This window comes from Colobus angolensis, unplaced genomic scaffold (assembly GCF_000951035.1).
Source record: "Colobus angolensis palliatus isolate OR3802 unplaced genomic scaffold, Cang.pa_1.0 Scaffold142, whole genome shotgun sequence".
NCBI classification, from domain to species: domain Eukaryota; kingdom Metazoa; phylum Chordata; class Mammalia; order Primates; family Cercopithecidae; genus Colobus; species Colobus angolensis.
The window spans coordinates 2,330,299-2,344,813 of NW_012114511.1; the positions used below are offsets into that span (position 1 = coordinate 2,330,299).

The window sequence follows — 14,515 nt, forward strand, 5'->3', positions numbered from 1 at the left end:
AGAGCTACTTTTACCTCTTTGGTTATGAATCTGGTGTTGCTTTTTATGACTTCATTCATGCCTAAGTTTACTCATTTCCTATAAAAAGTCCTTGAGGACAGAGTTTTTTGCTTCCATTCAATAAACACTAACTATGTGCATAAACAACCTATTTTAAGTTTTTGAAGAACTTCACGATGTATGAGACAGTTTGTGCTGTGCAAAGTTACAATATACCAGGGAGGGGGGAAAGCTTACACATAAATATTTATTGTGCAAGGCAGGATTAGATAAGGACCATGACGGGCATATAAAATGATAATAGAGCTCAAGAGAAAAATGGAGATCAATTTCTAGGGCAAGGATTGGTGGAGCATTAATATGTGAACTGGATCTTGAAGGATGGGCAGGATTTTGAAAAGCAAAGATAGAAAAAGCAATCCAGGCAGAGTGAACCGGCACAGCGAGTGCAGGGAGGCATGTTCCGGCAATCATAAGATACTCAATCTGACTATTAAGTGTGGTTTGTGGGGAGGCAGTAATGAGACGGGAGGGGGTAGGGGGAGTTGATTCAAACAAGTAACTCCAGAAAGGATCTCCAAAGACGGCAGTTCATATATTGCAACATTTCCTGGAATAGGCTGAGCAGCAGGCCCTCGGCTAATCAGCACTCTGCATGCTGAGGTGCACATGCTCATCATTGGCACAGAAGAGGCCTTGGGGAATTCTCTACAAAACAAAAGCAATTGTGCCATCTTCCAGCTCCGGGGCCTAAAGCCTATTAAGTAGTAAATCTTTCATAACTGCTCTCCACAGTCAGGAGAGGTGATGTCTCCCCATGTCCTCCCCATGCAAACATTTGGTTAAACAAATTGGCATCCTGAGCAGGTACAGCAAAACTTCTACAAGAAATGACATGGTCAAAAAACCAAACCAAAACAAACATAAAGAAATGTCACAGTGCCCTCAACCACTGGACTCTCAGCCATCCTGACTCCTCAGCATGTAGAGGACGTCACCGTTCCTCTCTTCCTGCCCAGGCCCAGAATCTGCACGCTACTTTCTTCCGATGCCTGCTGAGAATTTCTCATGAGTCCTGAACACACAACATCCAAAGGTATTTCTGCTACTTGAACAGCTTAGCTGGCTCCCTCCACTGCTGCAGCTTCAGCAGCTGTAAACAGAAGCCAGGCTGCATTCTCAGGCCCATCTGGAAAGTAACAAGACCCAGGGCCCGGTCCTAGGGGAGTCACCTGGTAGAATCTACTCCCCAAGGCATGTGGCTCTGATACTTGGATCTTAGCAGAGAGAAACAGGCTGTGAGATAAAAGATAGGCTGATTTGAGCCCCAGGGACAGAGTGTTCATTCACTCAGAGCTCTTAAGCTGAAGGCAACCTCTGCAAGGCAGGTGGCAGGGCCCTGTGTCTACCTTCAGAGTCTTCCAAGACTGGGCCTTCCAGAAACTTGCAGCAAGAGCTTCCTGGTCCTAAGTGGAACTCTTTTGGTTCCTGGGGATGTCTGCATGAGAAGCCAGGAGGCTGGTGTGGTCTCAGCCCAGGGCACTGCCCCCCATGCCAAACCTGGGACTACAGCTCAGCCAACTTTGACTCGTTCTCTAAGAATCATCCAAAGTTGAGTCAACAATTAAGAATGATTACCAGATGACCAGTAATGATGAAAATTTCTCAAGGGTCCTGAACACACAACATCCAATGGCGTTTCCATTGCTTGAACAGCTTAGCAGGACATGCCAGTCCTTCATTGCCCCTTCTCACACTTCCACACACCACAGGATGAAGACATTTATAGATCTCAAGAAACTTGGGGACTAGACCACTGGCAGCCTCAGTCATAGTTACCAGATGAGGCATTTCCCCCAATACATGCCAAGTGCTGCAGCAGAGAACTTGAGATTTTCACTTGAGTGGCTGTCAGAGATGGAGAAAAACAGGCTGGCCTAGGGTGATGGGTGTCAAAATCTGCAGTACTACATGACAAGTTTTGTGGCAGAATTTGAGCTTATTTTTGCCTCTGCAGCCAACTTTGTTAACATGCCACACACTGCCCCCCGGGTGGTCTCAATGGACAGTGCAATCACAAGGATCATGAATCAGCTGAGCAGAGCCGGGAACAGCACAGACTCCGGGGCGGGGTAGCTTCTGGGACTGAACCCTGCCTCTGCTGCTTGTTAACCTTGCATACCTCACTTTTCTCTTCTGTAAAAATGGGGATAAAAACAGCACCTGCTATTGCTTGGTGGTTGTCATGAACATTTAATGAGTTAATATCTGTAAGTACTCAGAACAGACCTGGAACATGCTAAGCACCTCATATGTGTTTATTAAGTTGTTTGTGTTTGTCTTTTGTTCCCAGAGTAAATAATGAGTTTTCATAGTAACAAAGAACCATAGGTAACACTCACTGAGTGCTTTTGACATACAGGCAGTGAACTAAGCCCTCTGATTGGATTACCACATTTAATTTTCATAGCTATCAAAGGAGGTAGCTGCTATTAATGTGCAGGTCTTAAAAATAAATTGCTAATGAGAGATGCAGAACAAACCTGGGCTGTGACTCCAGAACCCAAATTCTTCACCAGTGTATGCTCGAAGCATGAGAATCTCCTACTATCTTCTTTAAAAAGCTGATTGGGGGGCTTATCTCACACCAAGGGCCCAGGTGCACCATATTCTTGAGAGACTTTTGGGGCAGAATGAGACTTACTGGGTAAAAGGAGGGGGCAGCCAGGTGAGCCGGTGCTGCAGAGGATGGTCCATGATTCCCTCTCAGTACACCCCACAGGATGAGGTCACCAGCCCTGATCTTCCCCAAGAGGGTGGGGTGCCCAGCTCTGGACACCTGAGACCTCAGCCTACCCCCTGTGAATGCAGCCATCCCCCAACTGAGTCAAAGGAATCATGGTCTGGTCAATTTTGTTCCTATAGTCTTGCCATCTGTCACCCTACCTTAGGCTAACTCCTGTAGACCACCCTCCACTTCTGGAAGCTAACATTTCCTCCAACCCAAAATACTAATAAATAAAAACTGTTCGTTATTAAACTCCCTACACATACTTAACAATTTGCATACAGAAATCAAGTCTGCTAAAAATCAATTACTAGGATCTGAATACTTCAAACCTGTATGCAAATTATTTAGAGTAAATGAACTTCACAGAGCAACAAAACAGTAACAAATCAAGCTGTCAGTGTTTGTTTAATCACCTCGCCGCATTTTGTTTTTGAAAAACAGCAACACTGGGGTTGAAAGGGGATGAGGAGTGTGTCATTTCCATTTAAATACAGGCCTCCCAAATATGTTTTTCCTAGCAGCCTCAACGCTCAGGGTGACGGATGCTCCTGAAAGGCACCCAGCACCAGTACTGGAAAGGACTGCAGCTGCACTTTGTAAAGAGAAGGACAAGAGATCCGAATAATAAGTGGCATTTGAGAGGCCTTTTAATAAGTAGGGGAAACTGCAGGTGAGAAGGTAGGAGAGACAGCTGAGCGTGACAGCCCTGAGCAGGGTTCAAAGTTTCCTTGTCATGGTGCTACTGATTTCCTGGGGACCTTGCTCCAAGTTTCAGTCTCTCTCTGCATACAAGGAGTGACAGGATGCAGACATCCCCAGAGGATGACAAAGCCCTGTGTCCTCTCTACCTCTTCCATCACCAAACCTGCAGGACTCCTGTGGACCCAAACAGGACAGCGTCCCTAGCACAGAGCAGGTGCCCACCAAAGGTTAATTTTATCTTTCCCACCTATATGCAGAAGTATTCAAGAGTCAACTGGCACCCAGCACACATCCAATTATTTTTTCCAGAATGACTTTTTACAGAAACTTTTCTCAAGGAACAAACCAAGAATGAATTAATTTAAAGAGATTTGTTAAGCTGTAAAGCACTGAATTCAAAAGCCAGTTAATGACTAGTTTCATGTAACTTTTTTTTTTGATTAACTTTATTTTTAAGCTCACTACTTGGTCTCAATTAAGGTGGTGATATTTTAATTATCGTAATTGTTTCTGAACTTGTTTTTCAGTTCAACATGTTATTTTTTTAATTAGCTACATTGATTTTAAAATCCTGAATCAAGCCTTTGCGCTCTCCTTGAGCACATCCTAAGGCTAATTGGCAAAGGGTCATGACACCTAGCACAGCAGAGCTTGATACATCTCAGAGATGCTGAGATGAGAAGAAGGTTCCATTTTGTGGGTTGGCCCAAAGGGTTCCTCACCTGGGGGAAATCACACACATTTGTGCTTATTCAATTAACATTTACAGAGTATCATTCAGTGTGAAGCATCTTTCTGCAGGCTAAAGGTGAATACAAAGAGGTGAGCAAAAAGATGCCCTTCCATCTCTCCAGGGGTTCACTGTTGAGCACTGTTGAGAGGAGAGTTCTATGGGGGACAGATGAGGTACCTAATTCAGCCTTTCAGGGGGTCATGTGAGACTTCCTGAACAGACTGACATCTATGGAAAAGTAGGTTCAAACCAGATAATAGGATGAGGAATAAGACTCCAGATAACAGGAAGCTGTCTTTCCAGGGGTAAGAAAGTTTGTGGCAGGCTTAAGGAATCCAAGTGTTTTGTCAGGCTGGCAGAGGTTGGAGCAGGCCGGTGAGTAAAAAGGCTGGAGAGGCGGCTGAGCCTGGTCCTGAAGAGCCTTGGAGCCACAGAGACCATGCTGGGGAGCCAGGGCCTTTGAGTTCCACAGTGCCTTCAACCCAGCATGCAAGAACCTGTGACCAGACTAAAGTCGGGGGAGAGGGGCAGGAAGAGGGAACCCTAAATATGCATTTTATGTAGAAAGTGGCACTTAGTAAGAACAGACACACTACATATATTCTTGTCCTCCAAATGACAGAGGATGTCAGGGCTGGAGGGCCCAGTGGTCCTCTCAGAACCCGTTTTCTCCTGCCAGGAACCTCCTTCCTCCCTCTCCCCAGGAACATCAAGCCACATAGGATTCTGGGAGGCACAAGCCTACCAGCTGAGACCAGTAAGCAAACGATTAATCTAAAACAGCAGCATGAACTCCTGGCCCACTCTGGTGACTTCCAGAATCTTCCTCAGGTCAGAGGCCCCTCGATTTGCAAAAAGTCCACCAGTTAAAGATGGTCTATTGTTTCGCTGTTGCTTTTAAGACTGCTCTCTGCCTGAGTCATGCTAACCCAAGGTTCATGTGAAGAGCAGACACTCCCAGTGATTCATTAGGAGCAACTTAATGGACGACTGAAAAAGAAATTACTCCAAACTGTGAAAACCTCGTCAAGCTAAGAGCAGGAACATTTATGGCAGCTTGTCTGTCCCCATGGTAACCCGTGCATGCATCTTGCCTCCCGTGTCTCCAGAGAGGCTTGTGCACCAGCTGACGACAGAGTCTCTCAGAATATAAAACAGAAGATTCTGTCCATACAATTTTTGCTGTAACCAGGGAAGAACGGCAGCTTGGAAAGCCTCCTCACCATTCTTTCCTTTCATATTCAAGGGGCTGGCCAAGTTCTCCCAGGACAAATAAAGGACCTATTGGTCATGTGCCTGGATAGGGCAGAGCGCAGAGTGACACCAAGATCGGACTCCTGCATTTAAGGATTGGGGAATTTGTGGGGAGCGACACGGGACAGACAGAGACAAATAGGCAGAGGATAAAAAGATGAGTCTGACCAAAGATAGCCCTCCTGGGAAGAGCCCTTTTTTCTCTCCTCTTTAAACTGAAGGCCTGAGGACTTCTGTGTCAAAGCTAAAAGCATCTTCTCTGTTACATTATTTGTGTGTGTGTGTGTGCGTGTATGTGTGAGGTGAGTGAGTGGGTTATAAACTGATAACAGCCTTTTTTGGGGGCCAATTTTTTGCTTGTGCCCTTAAATGATAACAATTGTTAAATGTAGGTAGATGGGTGTATAGAAGTTTATGGTATCCTCTCACCATTTTGGTATATATAAAAATTATAACAAAAAAAGGGAAAAAGAAACATCCTATGATCCAGCAAGTGAACATATTAGGCAAAAGTGTTCATCTTAATAATCTATAATAATGGGAAATTATAACAATTTGAATGTCCATCTGTGTTAGTCTGCTCGGGCAGCCATAACAAAAGTACCACAGACTGGGAGCTTAAACAACAGAAATTTATTTTCCCACAGTGCTGGTGACTGGAAGCCTGAGATCAGGGTGCCAGTAAGGTGAAGTTCTAGGAGGGCTCTCTTCCTGGCTTGCAGACAGCCAGCTTTTTGCTTCATGCTTACATGGTCTTTCCTCGATGTAAGCACTTGGAGAGAGAGAGAGCCAGCTCTCTCTGTGTCTCTTCTTACAAAGACACTTATCCTATCAGCTCAGGGCTCCACCCTTTGGACCTCTTTTAACCTTAATTACTTTCTTAGAGGCCCCCTCTCCAGATACAGACACCCTAGGAAATGGAACTTCAACATGGGAATTTGAGGGGGACAAAAACATTCAATCCAGAACACCAACTGTAGGGAAATGGTTTAGTTAATTACATAATACATATTTTAAACATCACGCAGCTATTTTACAGAAACTAGTAGATCCATATTTGGTAACAAAGGTAGATATTTATGATAAATTAAGTGAAAAGGCAAGTTGAAGATGAGAAAACCAGTTTGAAACGGTAAAGTAACTTCCCAGCACCATAAAGCCTTGACGGCAAAGCCAGTACTCAGAACCAGACCTGCCTTCTTCCAAAGGAAGTGCCTTTCCCTTCCCTACCCTTCCTCTCCCCACAGCCACAGCCTCAGCCTCTGCCCCACTCCCAGACCAGGGCCCTCAGTTTCTCCTGATTGCCCTCTATCTCAAATCCCGTCTGCAGCAAGGAGACAATGACAAGCCATGACCGTGGCCAGGGTTCAGAGCAGGTGCCCAGCCCTGGGAGATCTTGGCATTTGTCTCTGAGATGAAGGAGTTAAGGACTACCCACTACTGAGAGTGGCTGGGAAGAGCTTGGCCCCTCTGCTCACATGCAAAGCAAGACATTGTGAGCAACCACTGATAAGCCCAACATGGTAATTTACACGTCCTGATCATTAGAAAAGAAGGCGTTAAGAAGGGTCTGCCAGAGCAGCTGTGGAAATGTGAGTCATAAAACCAACGACCACAAAATTTTATTAGCTTGGGCAGCCAAGCCTCCCTTCTCAAAGCTGTCATCTCACATTTTCCCTGCTCCCCAGCTGCTCTGACAAGGACCCTCACTCAGCATTTCCATCAAGAAATTGATTTCCCTTTGAAAGTGGGGTGGGAGTGGGGAGAGGAAGTAGAAGGAGAGGGGAAATAAAATAGAAAGGAAAGGGAGGGAGAATATTACATATTCTGTCACCTAATTAGGGGGCTGACATGGAGACAATGACAACCACCAACTATAGAATAATGTACTATTATCCTAATTCAACAATAAAGAAACAGATACAGAGATCAGATCATTCTTTTTTTTTTTTTTTTTATACTTTAAGTTCTAGGGTACATGTGCATAACGTGCAGGTTTGTTACATATGTATACTTGTGCCATGTTGGTGTGCTGCACCCATCAACTCGTCAGCACCCATCAATTCATCATTTATATCAGGTAGAACTCCCCAGTGCAATCCCTCCCCCCTCCCCCCTCCCCATGATAGGCCCCAGTGTGTGATGTTCCCCTTCCCGAGTCCAAGTGATCTCATTGTTCAGTTCCCACCTATGAGTGAGAACATGCAGTGTTTGGTTTTCTCTTCTTGTGATAGTTTGCTAAGAATGATGGTTTCCAGCTGCATCCATGTCCCTACAAAGGACGCAAACTCATCCTTTTTTATGGCTGCATAGTATTCCATGGTGTAAAGAGCCCGCATTGCCAAGACAATCCTAAGTCAAAAGGACAAAGCTGGAGGCGTCACGCTACCTGACTTCAAACTATACTACAAGGCTACAGTAACCAAAACAGCATGGTACTGGTACCAAAACAGAGATATAGACCAATGGAACAGAACAGAGGCCTCAGAAATAATACCACACATCTACAGCCGTCTGATCTTTGACAAACCTGAGAGAAACAAGAAATGGGGAAAGGATTCCCTATTTAATAAATGGTGCTGGGAAAATTGGCTAGCCATAAGTAGAAAGCTGAAACTGGATCCTTTCCTTACTCCTTATATGAAGATTAATTCAAGATGGATTAGAGACTTAAATGTTAGACCTAATACCCTAAAAACCCTAGAAGAAAATCTAGGTAGTACCATTCAGGACATAGGCATGGGCAAGGACTTCATGTCTAAAACACCAAAAGCAAAGGCAGCAAAAGCCAAAATTGACAAATGGGATCTAATTAAACTAAAGAGCTTCTGCACAGCAAAAGAAACTACCATCAGAGTGAACAGGCGACCTACAGAATGGGAGAAAATTTTTGCAATCTACTCATCTGACAAAGGGCTAATATCCAGAATCTACAAAGAACTCAAACAAATATACAAGAAAAAAACAAACAACCCCATCAAAAAGTGGGGAAAGGATATGAACAGACATTTCTCAAAAGAAGACATTCATACAGCCAACAGACACATGAGATCAGATCATTCTTAATTTACCAACTGGTAACTGACAGAGAAATGTTAAGCCTGTTTGTGGTCACACAGTCAGTGAGCCTGGATTTTAATCTTGGTGAGTCTCACACCAAAGGTGATACTCGAAGTCACTAAATCACTAATGAAAATAACTTGTGATGGGGATAAAGGCAATGATTAAAGTGTCAATTAGCAATGTATCACACCCCTCTGTCCACCTTCCCCAAGATTCATGTTACCCAGAAGACCTCATAAAAAAAGCCTTCCTGTGAAAAAAGATTGAGCTATCAGAAATCAAAGCCAAATTGTTGGCTATCTTAATAAGCTTTATTACTTTTATAATGAATACAAAAGTGCAAGCTGCTTTTAAAGGTAATGCTGCTGTTCTGTGAACTTAACTCCCTCTGACTTAAGAAACAACAGGACCAGGTGAACTAACTGTGGTTCCTTCTGTGAGAGGTTTCTGTGAAGTGTGCGTATGTTCCACACTGCTAATGGGGAGATGCATGAAGCCTGGTGCAACATGGGACAGGGCAGTGTGGGCAACAGGAGCTGAGAATGGCCTTGCCTATAAGTAAAGAAAAAGATATCATCCACAGAGAAGTCTTTACCTTCTCATCCATCACAATGGCCAGAATTTATTAAAATGCTATAATAGTAAAGGTACTTGGGTTCTATTTCATTATAATTGACATAAATTATTCATAAGACATTTATGAACAAAGGAGAGAGATTTACTCAAAATACAAAAGAACCAATTCTATAACCTAAGAGAATAAGAGGGCATAAAAAGCATAGTAAAAATCAAATATTTCCTGGAAAAAAGTATACTTAAAAGATCACTGTGGCTCATAAAGTCTATCTTTTGTACCTGTGCTTCACTTTAATGCAATTAAAATTTCTATAAAAACATGGAGCTTTCCCCAGGCCAAAGATATCCAGAGAATTAGCTCTTTTGGTTCTGATTATTCTGACATTATTCAGTAGCCATGGTTGTTGATCATGTAAGGATTGGGAAACTCAGCAACTCCAAGAATTTCTGTCAAATTTTTAGTGTACCTAGAAGATAAGAACCCAAGCATTTGGCTGGGAGAGATGTAAATTTGAGAGGAGAGAGGCAGCTGTGCCACTTCTTGCCAGTGAGATATCTTGATGGGTTACTTAACTCTTTAGGATTCAGTTGCAGGCAAACAGATCCACTTTACTGAGATGCTGTGAGGATCTGATGGGATAACACATGAAGGTTGTCTAGCACAGGGCCTGGTGTATAGTTCATACTCATTTATTATCCTCATGGCTCTTACCACCTCTTTTTACCTTGCTCCTAAAATACAGAAAATGGATGTCCACTAAGGGCAAGAGACCCTGGACACTTCAGAAACACAAGATCCTGGAGCCATAATTCTGTTCAGTCTTTCCAGTCTCAAAATGGTAAACTCTGTAAGAAGAAACATTAAAGCTTTTCAACATCAAGCATGGTGTCCACCTTGTCCCGAAAACTTCCGCTGACTAACCACATCCACACCACTGATGAACCACCCTACAACAACCAGGTAGCTCATGCCTCTCTAGTAGAGCCCTCTGCCTTGTCTCTACCCACAGACAGTAAGGGCTGGGAATAAAGGATGAAAATCCTCTTCCTCTCCTAAGTTCTGGGCACTAGGTTCACACGACAGAGCCTTGTACACAAACCTATGCTCATGCTCTTTTTGTTTTAAGAGAAGCTTTTTGGGCTTTGAAATGTCACTATTAAAGAGTCACAGAGTTTAATTGTTAAAGTATCCTAAGGGCCTACATTCAAGCACTGTTGGTAAGAGGCTAGAAAAAAAGAAGAGCTTGGTTAGGGAAACAGAATCTGGCAAATATTGTTAATCCAAGCAGACAGGAGTCCAGGGAAGTTGGTGGCAAGGGGTATGTTGCGGACAAATGGTCAGGCAGGGCTCAGCAAGGCAGGTGTGGTGTATAAGGTTGGTGCTCTCTGATCCTCAGCCCGTGAATGTCTTCTGCCCTCTCCTACAGAGCCTGGCAATGACAGGTGTTAATTGAAACCAGAACAGGAAAGTCTGTAGGAAAAGCCTACCCCAGGTTGGAAACAGGGATCTCAAATCACCTCAGAGCCTCAGATGAAGAGGTCACTTTTGCAGTATAGCAGCCTATGGAACAGAGCTTCAGTGGAGCACTCTGGTGAGGTCATCTCTCAACAAGTCTAAAAATCAACTAAAGGAAGGGAAACAGGCAGCCCTACACCATATGCACCTAGCACAGCCTGGCCACTTCTTCTTTCTCTTGTGTTCCCATAATCCAATCTAATCCTTGCTTCTCAGACTATATGATATATGATATGCCAAGGAGAATGCAAATCTGTATTGAATATCCCTGCAGCATCTATTTTACTAGATGGTAGTAGGTAATCTAAAGCTTATACTTTGTATTTTGTAATTTTTTTGTTGTTGTTGCTGTAGAGGCAGGATCTGGCTATGTTGTCCAGGCTGGTCTCAAACTCCTGGCCTCAAGCAGTCCACCAATGTCAGTCTCCTGAAGTGCTGGAATTAGAGGCTTGAGCCACTGGGCCTGGCTAGAACTTATTTATATTAAGGCAATCAACGATCTACTATGGAATAGAAAGGAAAATGTATATACACTTGTATAGAAGAGACTTCAAGAACATACGTCTCACAGTGGATTCTGCCCCCTGAACCTCAAAATAGGTATTTGCTCTTATTTGTCCTTAGGAGCTCTTTGGTAGAAAAGTTTGAGCAGTGTTGAAAGTATTGAACAAGTTTAAAGGGTCCTAGAATGAAGTGGTAAGCTCTCCAGGGTACTGTTATGTAAGATAGAAAATCAATACCAGTAAAAGTACACACAAAGAACTCTCATAAGCAAATTCTTTATTCTTGCAGGACCAGAAAGCAGCTCCCATTAAATCTGACTAATCAAAAATGTATCCCATGCCCCCTGAAGCAGATTTCCATACCATCTCCTCCCTGGAATCTCAATCCCACAGGTGAAAGGTCCTAGAGGTTTTCAGAGAACTGACCCTGCAAAGTTCAAAGCTTGTTTGAGAGCCCTGTAAGTGCCAAGCACTGGGTGAGGTATTTAAATGAGCTACAAAGCATTTGCAATTCCCCAGATATATTAAAATTAAAGCTGTTACTACTTTCATCCCTCTCACTGTTAATTTTTGAGAAACACTTGGCTGTGTAAATGGATATTTGGAGACTATTAATTTCCAAGCCCTTTCTTTCTCCAATTAGAGCAGGTTCATTTCTGCTTCCTTAGGGTGGTTCCCAAGGTTGTTAAATTTCATTCCTCAACTGATAACATTGAAGCAATCATGACAAAATTAGTGTTGATTGGAGCTGAGGTTTCTTGGGGCATCTACTATTAGAAACCACCTCAAGCTGAGAGAAAAATGGTTGCATCCCCCACTATCGGAATTGGCAAGTGCCATATAACTTAAGTCTTATGTATTCTTGTTGTTTCTCTGTTTTTGTGTGTGTGTCCTGTGCTATTCAGTCACGGCTCAAATACTTCAACAATGCATCTAAATAAGCTAAACAATTCGCAGTTCCTGCCTTGCTCACAACCAGCTCTTTCCCACCTCTCTCTCCACCAATGTGCCACTCAATAGCTAATCACTTCCCTTACATCGGCTAAGATAAGGGCTATCATGCTAATATAAAACATAAAACAGGGCTTAACTGCACATGGAAGACAGTTGCAACAATAAATAATGGAAAAGGACCTATGGGATTTCCTAAGATAAGCATAAAACAAACACAAAGGGCAAAATCTTCCTTTTTTTGTTCTATAGCAATAAATACTGATCACCTAACAGGTAAGACAGAGCAGAAAGAAAATCATCTTTGGCTACTATAATGGCTGCAAAATTCTTTCCACCAGAGGGATTGTTGACATTCTAGTTTTTGTTAAAGTTAAAGATTCTAATTTTTTCTTTTAAAGGAGCCTCATGACTGTCTTCTACAGTCTGGCTTGAAACTTCCCTTCCAGAATATAGTTCCCATTTCCTGCCAATATTCTGCTTATCATCCAATATTTACCCGGCCTTAATTTATATAGACAACCCACAAACCTTCAAACATTTGAGGTGCTTTTGTGTCTCTTGAGACTTGACTGCACTGTCCAATACAAAATAACATTCCATTCTTACACCACCCTGTGAGGCCAAAAGAAAGAATTACAATTTGCCAGAGATAATCCAACTAGTAGGTGGCCAATCTGGGATTTAACTGTAATTCTAGTAAATCCAGTTGAAGCTCCAAGAGACTAAAGACAGTGTCTATCCTCTTCACTGCCACGTGCTGCCTCTCACCTAACACAGTGTCTGGAATATCATGGGAGTTCAATAACTATTGCTGAGCCCAGGTCCTTGGGCTTAACCACTACTCTAGCCTGCTCTGTGAGGCCAGGGGCCAAGTTTTGCTCACTATTTCTGAATCCCAAGTCCCCTGACATGTGTCTGCTGTAAAGGACATGTTCAGTTAATGCTGAAAAACTCTGTGCAAGGGGCATCTCTGGATGGCTCTAATAACTTAAGATTTCCAGGTCACAAAACTTCAGAGCTGTGAGAATTCCTGGAGTATATCCAGACCAATACACTCATTTTTCTTCTGTTGTTTTTTGTTTCAGAGAATAAAAACACTCATTTTTAATGTAGGGAAGGCTTCAATTTGTGATTCAACAAACATTTATGAAACGCATTTTATATGGCAAGTACTATTATAACCATTGAGAATTCAGAGATGCTTAAGACAGACAAAGTCCTAGCTCTTAAGGAACTTATGACCTAGTAGAGAGGTGATAAGAAAGAAAAGGGGAGGAGAAAGAGGCCAGGCACTGTGATTCATGCCTGTAATCCCAGCACCTTGTGAGACTAAAGAGGGAGGATTGCTTGAGTTCAAGACCAGCCTGGGCAACATAGCAAAACCCTGTCTCTATAAAATTTTTTGAAAAAAATTAGCCAGGCATGGTGGCACATGCCTATAGTCTCAACTACTTAGGAGGCAGAGGTGGGAGGATCCCTTGAGCCCAGGAAGTAAAGGATGCAGTGAGCCATGATCATGCCACTGCACTCCAGCCTGGGTGACAGAGCAAGACTCTGTCTCAAAAACAAAAAAAGAAAAGAAAAGAAAGAACGCAGGGAGAGGAAAGAAGAAATAGACAAGGAAGAGAGGTAAGGGGAAAACATGAGATAATGATAAGACCTAAGCAGCACATTTTAAGAGTGATATAATAGAGAGCTCCTAGATGGTCACTCTGGATTAAGTGGTCAGGGAAGACCTCTGAGGAGGTGACATTTAAGCCATGATCTGACAAGAGGGAGCCAGTGTTTTGAAGATCTGCTGAGGAACAGTGCAATCCCAGGAGAGGGACTGCAAGGGCTCCAGGATGGGAAATGGCCTTGGAGTGTTGGATAAAGAAACAGGTAGCAACAGATCTCATGACTTTTCCAAGGACACATTATTGAACCAGGACCAGGAAGTATCTTTAGAATGATAGGTTCTCACATCAGCGTGTGCATCGTTGGTGCAATGAGTCTCCAGATATCTGATGAACATGTTGAAGTCTAACTGAGGTTCACCAGCAACAGTGGACTGGCCTTGCTCCAGATCTGTACTCAGCTTTATGATCATCATAATGCCCTCACAGACCCAAGGGGCTGCTTCAACACAGGGTTCTTGAGCGACCATTGCTCAGAGTGCCAAAGCTAAAGGTGAACAATCTGCAGAGAACCCAGATCGCCAACTTCCTAGTCACGGTCTTTACTCCTATGAGCAAATCACCAACATGTATGATAGAAATTATGTGGAAGGGCCAAAGGAGAATGAACTGTGGGTTTCAGATACAGCCAGTTCCAAATCTGAGCTCAGCTCCTTGCACACTGTGTGCTGTGTGACGTTGGACAAATTACATAGTTTCTCTGAGCTTTAAAGAGGAGTGGTAACATCTCCGTGATATGGTGGTCAG

At 43.3% G+C, this 14,515-nt stretch overlaps 1 protein-coding gene across 1 annotated transcript in view; it reads right to left on the reverse strand.

Annotated features, from left to right (window-relative positions):
- SPOCK1 (sparc/osteonectin, cwcv and kazal-like domains proteoglycan (testican) 1) overlaps nt 1–14,515 on the reverse strand; it is a 527,842-nt gene that overhangs the window by 165,036 nt on the left and 348,291 nt on the right. The window lies entirely within an intron of this gene.